We start from the raw sequence: 9,110 nt of genomic DNA on the forward strand, positions 1-9,110 counted from the left end.
GGGGCCAGAGGCATCCTGGGATGAGGTACCCACACCTAGACAGCAGCATAAACCTGGCTCTCAACACTGCTAAGTCCCCAGCACCTGAATCGGGCGGGACACATGCTAGCCAGGCACCTGCTGTGCCACCCCCAGGGCGACCTTCCTAGCTCTGAGCATTGAGGGCCCTGCCATGCCCAGAGTCCGTTAGGGAGATGCACAGCCCCCTTCTTGCATGTTCCGTTGCCAGGCTTCAGGCTGACAAACCCCACAGGGCAGCCAGACATCCTGTGAAGGCAGCAGCCCGCGTGCTCACCTCTTTTTCAGTAGTGAGAATGTTTGCCTCTTTCACTACAGAACGGCCCAGTGCAGGTGTCTTTTTTAAAACAGCTCAGTAAAAATACGGAATTTTTCTCTCATTGCATTCCTTTCTGTTTGAATTAGATCATCCACATGGACAGGTAAAATGGTCCAGCTAGACTTTTTTCTTCTCTGTGCCTGTAGAGGGCGATGTTCCTAAACTCCCATCTTAATCTGGAGTCATGAGGGCCCCCCAAGTCTCTGGGTAGGATTCGGGGGTGGGCAGGCAGTGAACAGGGACAAGGGGAACCCTTGGTAGCCTCTAGCTGAAATGCAGTGTTGACTTCGCGTGGCACTGCAGGCAACCAGTCAAAACAGGATCAGCAGAACTCATGATCTTGTCACCGGAGAGTCAAGGTATTGCCACAGTGCAGCCACACACATGGTTGGTTTCCTTGGATGTCCTAGTTATTTGGGCACATTTTATATTAAAAGTTTTATTTATTTATTTTGAAAGTCAGAGTTACACAGAGAGAGGGAGAGAGAGAGAGAGAGAGGGAGGAGGAGTGAAAGAGATCTTCCACCTGCTGGTTCACTCCCCAGATAGCTGCAACAGCCAGGTCTGGACCAGACCAAAGCCAGGAGTCAGGAGCTTCATCCAGGCCTCCCACATGGGTAGCAGGGGCCCAAGAACTTGAGCCATCTTCTACTGCTCTCGCCAGCCCACTAGCAGGGAGCTGGATTAGAAATGGACACAAAACAGTGTCCATATGGCATGCTGGCATCACAGGTGGCAGCTTTACCCAGGACACCACAATGCTAGCCCCTTGACACATTTTAAAACGCTATTCTGAGAATTATTCCAATAGACTTCCTACTGCCAAAGATTACCATAGTTTGAAATGGTAAAAATCATTCGAGCCACAGTCAGATGGAACACAGCTCAGTGAGATACCGCATGCCTTTGCATCTCCAAAAATCCCAGGTATGGTGGAACTCACAGGCTGTAATGCAGTATTCGAAGCAACATTACACTTCGTCCAATCCTCATTGCAAGCCTACCAGGGAGTAAATGTACACACAGTGCATTTTCAAAAAGATTTTTATTTGTTTGTTTGAGAGGCACAGAAATGCGTGGGAGGGGAGAGATGGTGAGAGACACAAACAGACAGAGTGAGAGACTAATCTCCCACTCACCAAATGCTCACGGCAGTGGGCTGCACCAGGCCAAAGCCAGGAGCCAGCGACTCAATCCACACACGGGGCAGGGGCCCAAGCACTTGAGCCATCACCTGCTGCCTCCCGGGATCTTCATCAACAGGAAGTCAGAGGCAGGAGCTGGAGTGAGGTGTGAAATCCAGGCACTCTGATAAGGGACAGTGGCATCTTAACCACTGGGCCAGACCCCTGACCACAGGGCAAGCTTTATTATCCTGAAAGCATGATGCACACAGAGAGGCCTGGTGCCTTGTCCAAGGTCACACAGCAGGCAGACAGTGGGAGGGGAATTTGTCCACACTCCCTCAGCCTCCTTGTCAAGGGGCAGGTGAGAGGGGTGGTGTCCTGTCCTCCTGTCTGTGGTCTGACCCCTCAGTGGGAGCCTGAACCGCTTGGGTTGGCACTTGGCACCACTTGCTCAGTCCTCTAAGCTGCTCCCTTCTGTGTCAGTCCTGCACTGCCACAGCCTTGTGGCTTTCTTGGGGAGTCGCATACCAGCCCATTTCTCAGAGGCACCTGCTGAGGGGGCCCACGGGGTGCCAGGGGGCTGGTGCCCAGAAGGGAAGGGCACACCTGCTCATGAAGCAAGCTGGTCAAACAGGAGAGACAAAGCAGGAACAGCAGGGAGAACTGGGGCCCATGCAGGGGGCAAGTAAGAAGCACACAGGCTGCAGCACGTGGAGAAGGGGCCCAGGCCCTGAGACTGGACTTGGCCTGATCTGGAGGAGAGGAGCCAGGGGCAGAGGCCATGGCAAATTTGCACACACCCCGCATACTCATTATAAAACCCATTTTTTTGTATGGTTTGAAGTGCTCCTCTTCTCCATGTTCAGAGTGATTATCTTCCTGCATTTCCTGGCAGCAGTGTCTAGAACCAGGAACCCCTGGACTCCAATCCAGAGCAGGGTCTCTGAGCCACACAGATCAAACCATCCCCCCTGACCCCCGCCACCTTAGTTTCCCCATCTGCAAGTCCTCAGTGCCTCCCAGGACAAGGGCTGTGCTGAGGATTAGGAGGGGGTGCCCTCTGCCCCCGCCCCTGCTGGGCATGCGTGCTGCAGCGGTCGGCCACCTCTGAACTCCGCGCTGACCTTGACCCTGCTCCACTATGCTCTCCTGCACTTTTCCTGCAGAACCTGACAGCCTGTGACCCACTCGGAAGTAAACTGACTTCTCTTCCGGGCCCCGGGGTCCCGGAAAGCAGAGACTTCCAGTCTGGGGTTCCTTGCCAGGTCCCTGCCCAAGAGTTGCGGGCGTGAAAGGAGCAGGCTGACGGAGCGGCCTGCAGGGCACCCGGTGGGCAGTGCAGGGCCCTAGCGGCCCTAAGACCCCCGTGTTTCCTCCAAGCCCCGCCTCAGCAGTGTGCTTGGCACCAGGCGCAAGAGGGGGCTTCCGTCGCTGTTGGCTCCCTTCATTGCGGTAACTGCAGCTCACAGAAGCCCTTGTGACAGGACTCGCTGGACAGCCCTGGTCTGGCCACTTCCGGGAGGTGGCCTCAGCTGGGCCTGGCCCCTGTCTCGCTCCGCTCCGAGAGTGCCTGGCCGTCCTGTGGCTGGCAGGTCACACTGAGCAGGCATTGTTTTTTACGCAACCCTGTTTGTGGTGGGCTCTCCAGCCTGATGTCTGGGACATCTGCCGGAAATCAGGCTCTGTCTGTGGCACTCCGCAGCCATCTCAGCTGGCCTCCTGCTGCCGTTGATGAAGCCACAGCCTGGCTTCGGCTCAGGCCAAGGGATAAAAAAGGCAGTCTGCCCTGGGCTGTCAATCAAGCCTGGTGTCTCCATCCAAGGTGAATGTCACACAAAAATAAAATCAAAACCCCCAGTCTAAAATATCTTCAAGGGGAGGCGGGGGGTGGGCAAGGTGGGGACCGCAGCATCTGCACTCCTAATTATAGGGGGGCCCCGGGTCCAGTGTGGCCCGGATGGGCTGGGGCATGCCGTGTGCTCTGCGCCTGTCACCCTCACCGCGGGCTTCCTCCCACAACAGCACAGAAATGGACACTTCCCTGTGTCCCAACGAGCCTGCTCACACACCTGGGCGCCCCTGCCTGCCTTCCTCTGAAGGAGCAGTCTCAGATGTCAAGGCCGTGAGTGGGCCACCTTCATCCTCTGCGGAGCCCTTTTGACTGGGGAGAACCATGTTTGAAACCTTTAGTGTATGTTCATTGCTAATGGACTCACCTAATTGAACACGTTTATGGGGTTCAGTGTGACATTTCCAGACATGTGAATGATGTGTGATGACCTGGTCCCGGCGGTGACCACCTAGCACATTCATCATTTCTTGGTGATGGGAACATTCAACATCCTCTCTACAAGTCATTTTGAAATATGCACGTAGTTGGTGTCAGCCACAGTTGTCCTATAGTGCAACAGAACATTAGAGGTTATACCTGCTGTCCCACTGCACTCTTGCACCCTCCAACTGCCCTCTCTCCACCCCTACCTCCCCCCTACACCCTTGCCAGGCTCTGGTTGCCTCTATTCTACCCTCCACTGCTCCGAGACCAACTCTGTAGCTCCCACGTGCGAGGGAGGCAGTGCAGTCATTGTCTTGCCGTATCTGCTGTGTGTCACTGCATGTCCTGTCCCAGCCCAGCCCTACCTGGGGCTGCCACCGGCCCATACTAGAACCTCCGCTCCCTTGGACAGGAGCACCTGCTGGTTCATTCCCATATCCTTAGGCAGCTCACTGAGGAGCCTCAGGAAGTGGGAAGAAGGCGCAGCTGCGCATGCTCTGCCTGCCTTTTGTTAGCTCAAGCACATTGGTTTTGTTCTTTTAAGATTTTATTTCACTATCTCTTTAGGCTCACAAGGAGCTGCTGGTTGTGTACAGAGTTCTTGTACGCCCTTGGCCCCTGCCCCTGGTCTTGGCATCTGATACACAAACTTCAGGGCAACCCCAGGGGGCAGCTGCCCTTTGCACTCTCACCTGACAGACAAGGAAGACAAGCCGCTCCCAGGCTGATGTTCACACAGCGGATAAATACCATAGTCAGATGTGAAGCTGGCCCATCAGGTTGGGGACTCTGTACCCTCTACCCAAATACATACTTTGTGTCAATTACATAAGAGCAAGGTTGACATATCAAAACTGGAAAAGAATTTTAAAAATATGGTGTTATTTGAAGGCAAAGGTGATTGTGCATATAGAAATCTAGCATAATCCTCAGTAAATCATTACACCTCGTAACGAGTTTACTCCGTTCGCCAGATGAAAGATCCAGCAATAAAATCAAACTTTATTCTACCCAGCAATAACCAATTAGAAAATGTAATAGGGGAATTCCATTCATAAAAGGAACAGCATCACATAATATCGATAAGAATTGTGCAAACCCTACCAACAAGTCTTTACTCAAAGTCAAAACCAGGTCCCTGAATTCATGGAGGAAGAGAATGCGTCTTAATGAGGAATCGACATTGTAATGATACCAGTTTTCCTCCAGATAAATGCATCAATTCAAAACCTCAGCATGCTTTTTCTCCAATATTTTATTATGAACAAACTCAAACATAAAGGAAAGTTCAAAGGATTTCACAGCAAACATCCATTTCACGTGCCATCTACACTCTTCTGTTAACAGTTTACCATACTCGTTTTTATCACAAACTATGTACCCTTCCACCTACTCATCCATGGAGCCGTCCTTTTTAGTACATATTAAGGTTGCAGACAGCAGTGCACGTCACGCCTTCGCGGTTCCTACACATACCATTCAATAAAGTTAATATTCGTTCATAGCTCTTTTTTTTTTTTTTTTTTTTGACAGGCAGAGTGGACAGTGAGAGAGAGAGACAGAGAGAAAGGTCTTCCTTTGCCGTTGGTTCACCCTCCAATGGCCGCCACGGCCAGTGTGCTGCGGCCGGCGCACCGTGCTGATCCGAAGGCAGGAGCCAGGTACTTCTCCTGGTCTCCCATGGGGTGCAGGGCCCAAGCACTTGGGCCATCCTCCACTGCACTCCCTGGCCACAGCAGAGAGCTGGCCTGGAAGAGGGGCAACCGGGACAGAATCCAGCGCCCCGACCGGGACTAGAACCCGGTGTGCCGGCGCCGCAAGGTGGAGGATTAGCCTAGTGAGCCACGGCGCCGGCGATAGCTCTTTTTTAAAGGAAAAGTTGCATAGAATTTAAAGCACGAATCTTAAGTGAACATTAGAGGGATCTGCCTGTGTAGCACAGATCGGTACCTAATGTGAAACCCAGCATCCCTCCGTGCACCTGCCGACTGGTCCTCCTCCCCCACTGAGGCTTCTCCTTTCCGCTTTCCTTCCGCTGTCAGTCAGTTTTGCCTCTTCTAGAAGTTTGTAAAGATCGACTCTTACTGTATGTGCTGTTTTGTTTCTGCCTTCTTTCACTCAGCACAATTATTTTAAGATTCGGCCAAGTGGTTGCATATATCACAGTGAAATCTTTTTTAATCCTGCCTAACATTCTGCTGTATAAATCAACTGCAGTTTGATTATCCATTCAACGGTTGATGAATGCATGGGCTATTTCACAGCAAGTTTTTAAATGGAATTTGAAAAGCTAATTCCAAGATGTGTACGGGAGGAAGTAAGTATAAAAATGGCCAGGCAGAAATTTCTGTGAATGAGGACTTCAAGGATATGAAGCGAATGACAGATAGGAAACCATGCTGAGTACAGCAGTGATGACTGACAGAGTGAATGGTGACATCGGAAAGGCAAATACATCCACAGAACCGCATTTACAAGTTCAGAAACAGACTCAGGTACATACGAGGAATGGGTTTAAAGAAAAGTGGGTATTTATATAGTCCTCACCAGGGACTGGGTACAAATTGAAAGAAGGCAGCAGGAGAAGAAATAAAGAAGACAAGAAAAAAATTATAGAACATGCAACATGCTTTTTTTTTTAAAAAAAAAAGATGTATTCATTTATTTGATAGAATTACAGAGCAGGAGAAGTAGAGACAGACAGACAGACAGACACACACACACACACACACACACACAGATATCTTTCATCTGCTTGTTCACTCCCCAGATGGCTGCAATGGCCAGGGCTGGGCCAAGCTGAAGCCAGGAGTCAGGAGCTTCTTCTGGGTCTCCCACTTGGGAGCAGGGGACCAAGCGTTTGGTCCATCTTCACTGATTTCTCAGGTGCATTAGCAGGAAGCAGTATCAGAAGTGGAGCAGCTGGAACTCAAACTGGAGCCCATATGGGATGCCAGCACTGCAGGAAGCAGCCTGCTGAGCCATACTGCCTGCCCCTCTAGCTGTATTTGTAAAAAGAGGATCATAAAATGTGTGTTGTATGATCTGATACATGTAAAAATGATTCATATATATGAACATACGTGAATCTGTCAACATGGAGGAAAATATCTTGAAAGGTGCATAACGGAAGCTGCTTCCAAGAAGTAGACTGCTACATTATTTACTTCTCTATTGCAATGAGACCGTATGCTTGTTTGATAAAATGTGGTTTTTGAAGAGCTTTTAAGGGTGGGGAAAAGTTGAGGCAGTTTTTTTGTCGGATCATTCCTATGATTTTTGAATCCTAACACATACAAATCACTTGATGCATTTGTAAGTAGACTGTGGCTATCCTGGTTACTGACAAGGACACTCACAACACAGCCAGGTGAGGTGCGTCATAGCCAGCGCCCACATGGCCCTGCAGAAGGGCTATTGTTACCTCCATCTGATGAATAGGAAATCTGGGGTCTGCGATGCCACGCAACTTCCCAAAACTTCAAAGCAGGCACTGAGACAGGATTTCAGGCTCCAACACCTATCCTGGCTTCCTCTCTGCCCCTCATGGTGTTCAGGGGCCTCGGCCTGAGTGGGGCCCCTTAGAGACCCTCTCCTCCCCACCGGACATGAGGATGTTCTCTAACTTCTCTCATTGCCACCAATGCATGTCAATGCCGGAGCTGAAATCTGCAGGGGTGTCCAGCTGGCCCGGCTTCTCCTAGGTATCCTACCGCAAGTGGCCATGAGATATCGAGAATGCAAGGTGCCAGCATCGTCAGCTACTTAGACAGTCGTGATGGATCTTGTGCACAACAATGGTTCCTTAACATTTTAATGGAGCTGGACACTTCCAACACTGAGCACTGTCACAGCCGTCCTAATGCCATAGCACAGTGCAGCCCACACACGTTTAAGGTGGTGCTGGTTGGGCCAGCGCTGTGGCTCACTTGGTTAATCATCCACCTGTGCACCGGCATCCCATATGGGCGCCGGGTTCTAGTCCCAATTACTCTTCTTCCAGTCCAGCTCTCTGCTGTGGCCTGGGAGTGCAGTAGAGGATGGCCCAAGTGCTTGGGCACCTGCACCCACATGGGAGACCAGGAGGAAGCACCTGGCTCCTGGCTTCAGATCAGTGTAGCTCCAGCTGTAGCGATCATTTGGGGAGTGAACCAATGGAAGGAAGACCTTTCTCTCTGTCTCTCTCTCTCTCTCTCTCACTGTCTAACTCTGTCAAATAAATTAAAAAATTATTAAATAAAAGGTGGTGCTGGTATAAACCTGTTACTGCACTGCCAACCCTACAAAAACGTAGCGCATGCAAGTGTACACACATAACCTCTGATCATGATAGTAAGCAAATGTTGCTGATTTACGTATTTAACGTGGGATACTTTATATGGTTATGTCATCTTCTGCACATAGAAGGAGTTTACTGTAGAAGAGTCTGCCACGTCGCACCAGCAGCAGCCTCACACACCCCGTGTTTACGGAGTCCATGGGTTGCATCAAGGAATAGAGCTGTACCTTCTAGGTTTGTGTCGAGTACACAACGACGAGATCAGCTAACCACACACTTGTCAGAACTGTCCCTGTGGTTCAGCCAGTCATGATTGTCCATGCGCCTGGGCATCCTCCCAGGTGTTCACACACTGATTCCCAGAATCTCAGCTTCTCTGGGCACCAAAAGCAGCCATGTTGAACAGACTTGTCCCTAGGAAAAATCGTGAAGAATAAAAACGCATCCTTCCATTCTCTTACCATTTCACATTCAGTCCACGTGATGTTTGATGCCCTGCATGGGGACAGCTGCAGCAGATATCTGATAACCACTTGGATGAATTGGATCAGATGGACCTCCGGCACTCCCAGCCCCCTCTTTTGTGCAGGGTTCTGGGCTGTTTTGTGAGTATTCTGGGCTGTTTTCTCCCCACCTGTACCCACTCTGTTATCAGTAGCACCTACCTTCCCCTCCCACCCCTGCACTGCCTTCGGGAATCTACAGAGTAGGTGGTCTGCCCATGCGCCAGACAGCACCCTGTCTCTCTGGGAGTTCCCAAAGCTCTCTCTGCCTCCTCCCAGTCTCATTCTCTCTCTCTCTCCCTCTTTCCCTGGGCCACCCCCTTGGTCCTTTCAGGAAAAGCCACTTTCCTGCTAATACCCTGATGACAGTGGTTTTAATTGGTTTCCATCTTGCAGTATGGGAACTTTCAAAAGCCAAACTCAGGAATTCAAGTACCAACGGTACCAAGGAAATCCAGAAGAAGGGGAGTTTGGAGCCAAGTGAGCCTTTTGGTCCCTACCACCATCATTCCCTCTGTCCGCATCTGTGTCTGCTGCTTCAGTGTTGTGCAGTTACAATGAAAGTGCCAAGGTGAAATGATGTCCAGTA

General features: G+C 50.7%; 1 long non-coding RNA gene across 1 annotated transcript; it reads right to left on the minus strand.

The window, feature by feature from the left end:
• Positions 1–1,367: 1,367 nt before the first annotated feature.
• Positions 1,368–8,432, minus strand: LOC149128662 (uncharacterized). The gene is made up of 4 exons (XR_016222936.1): positions 8,246–8,432; positions 4,432–4,593; positions 3,681–3,861; positions 1,368–1,645 (listed from the first exon to the last, which is right to left on the minus strand). It is a non-coding gene; the product is annotated as an uncharacterized LOC149128662 (long non-coding RNA).
• Between the last annotated feature and the right edge of the window lie 678 nt (positions 8,433–9,110).

This window comes from Oryctolagus cuniculus, chromosome 1, assembly GCF_051225735.1.
Source record: "Oryctolagus cuniculus isolate XC-2025 breed Fujian yellow rabbit chromosome 1, ASM5122573v1, whole genome shotgun sequence".
NCBI classification, from domain to species: domain Eukaryota; kingdom Metazoa; phylum Chordata; class Mammalia; order Lagomorpha; family Leporidae; genus Oryctolagus; species Oryctolagus cuniculus.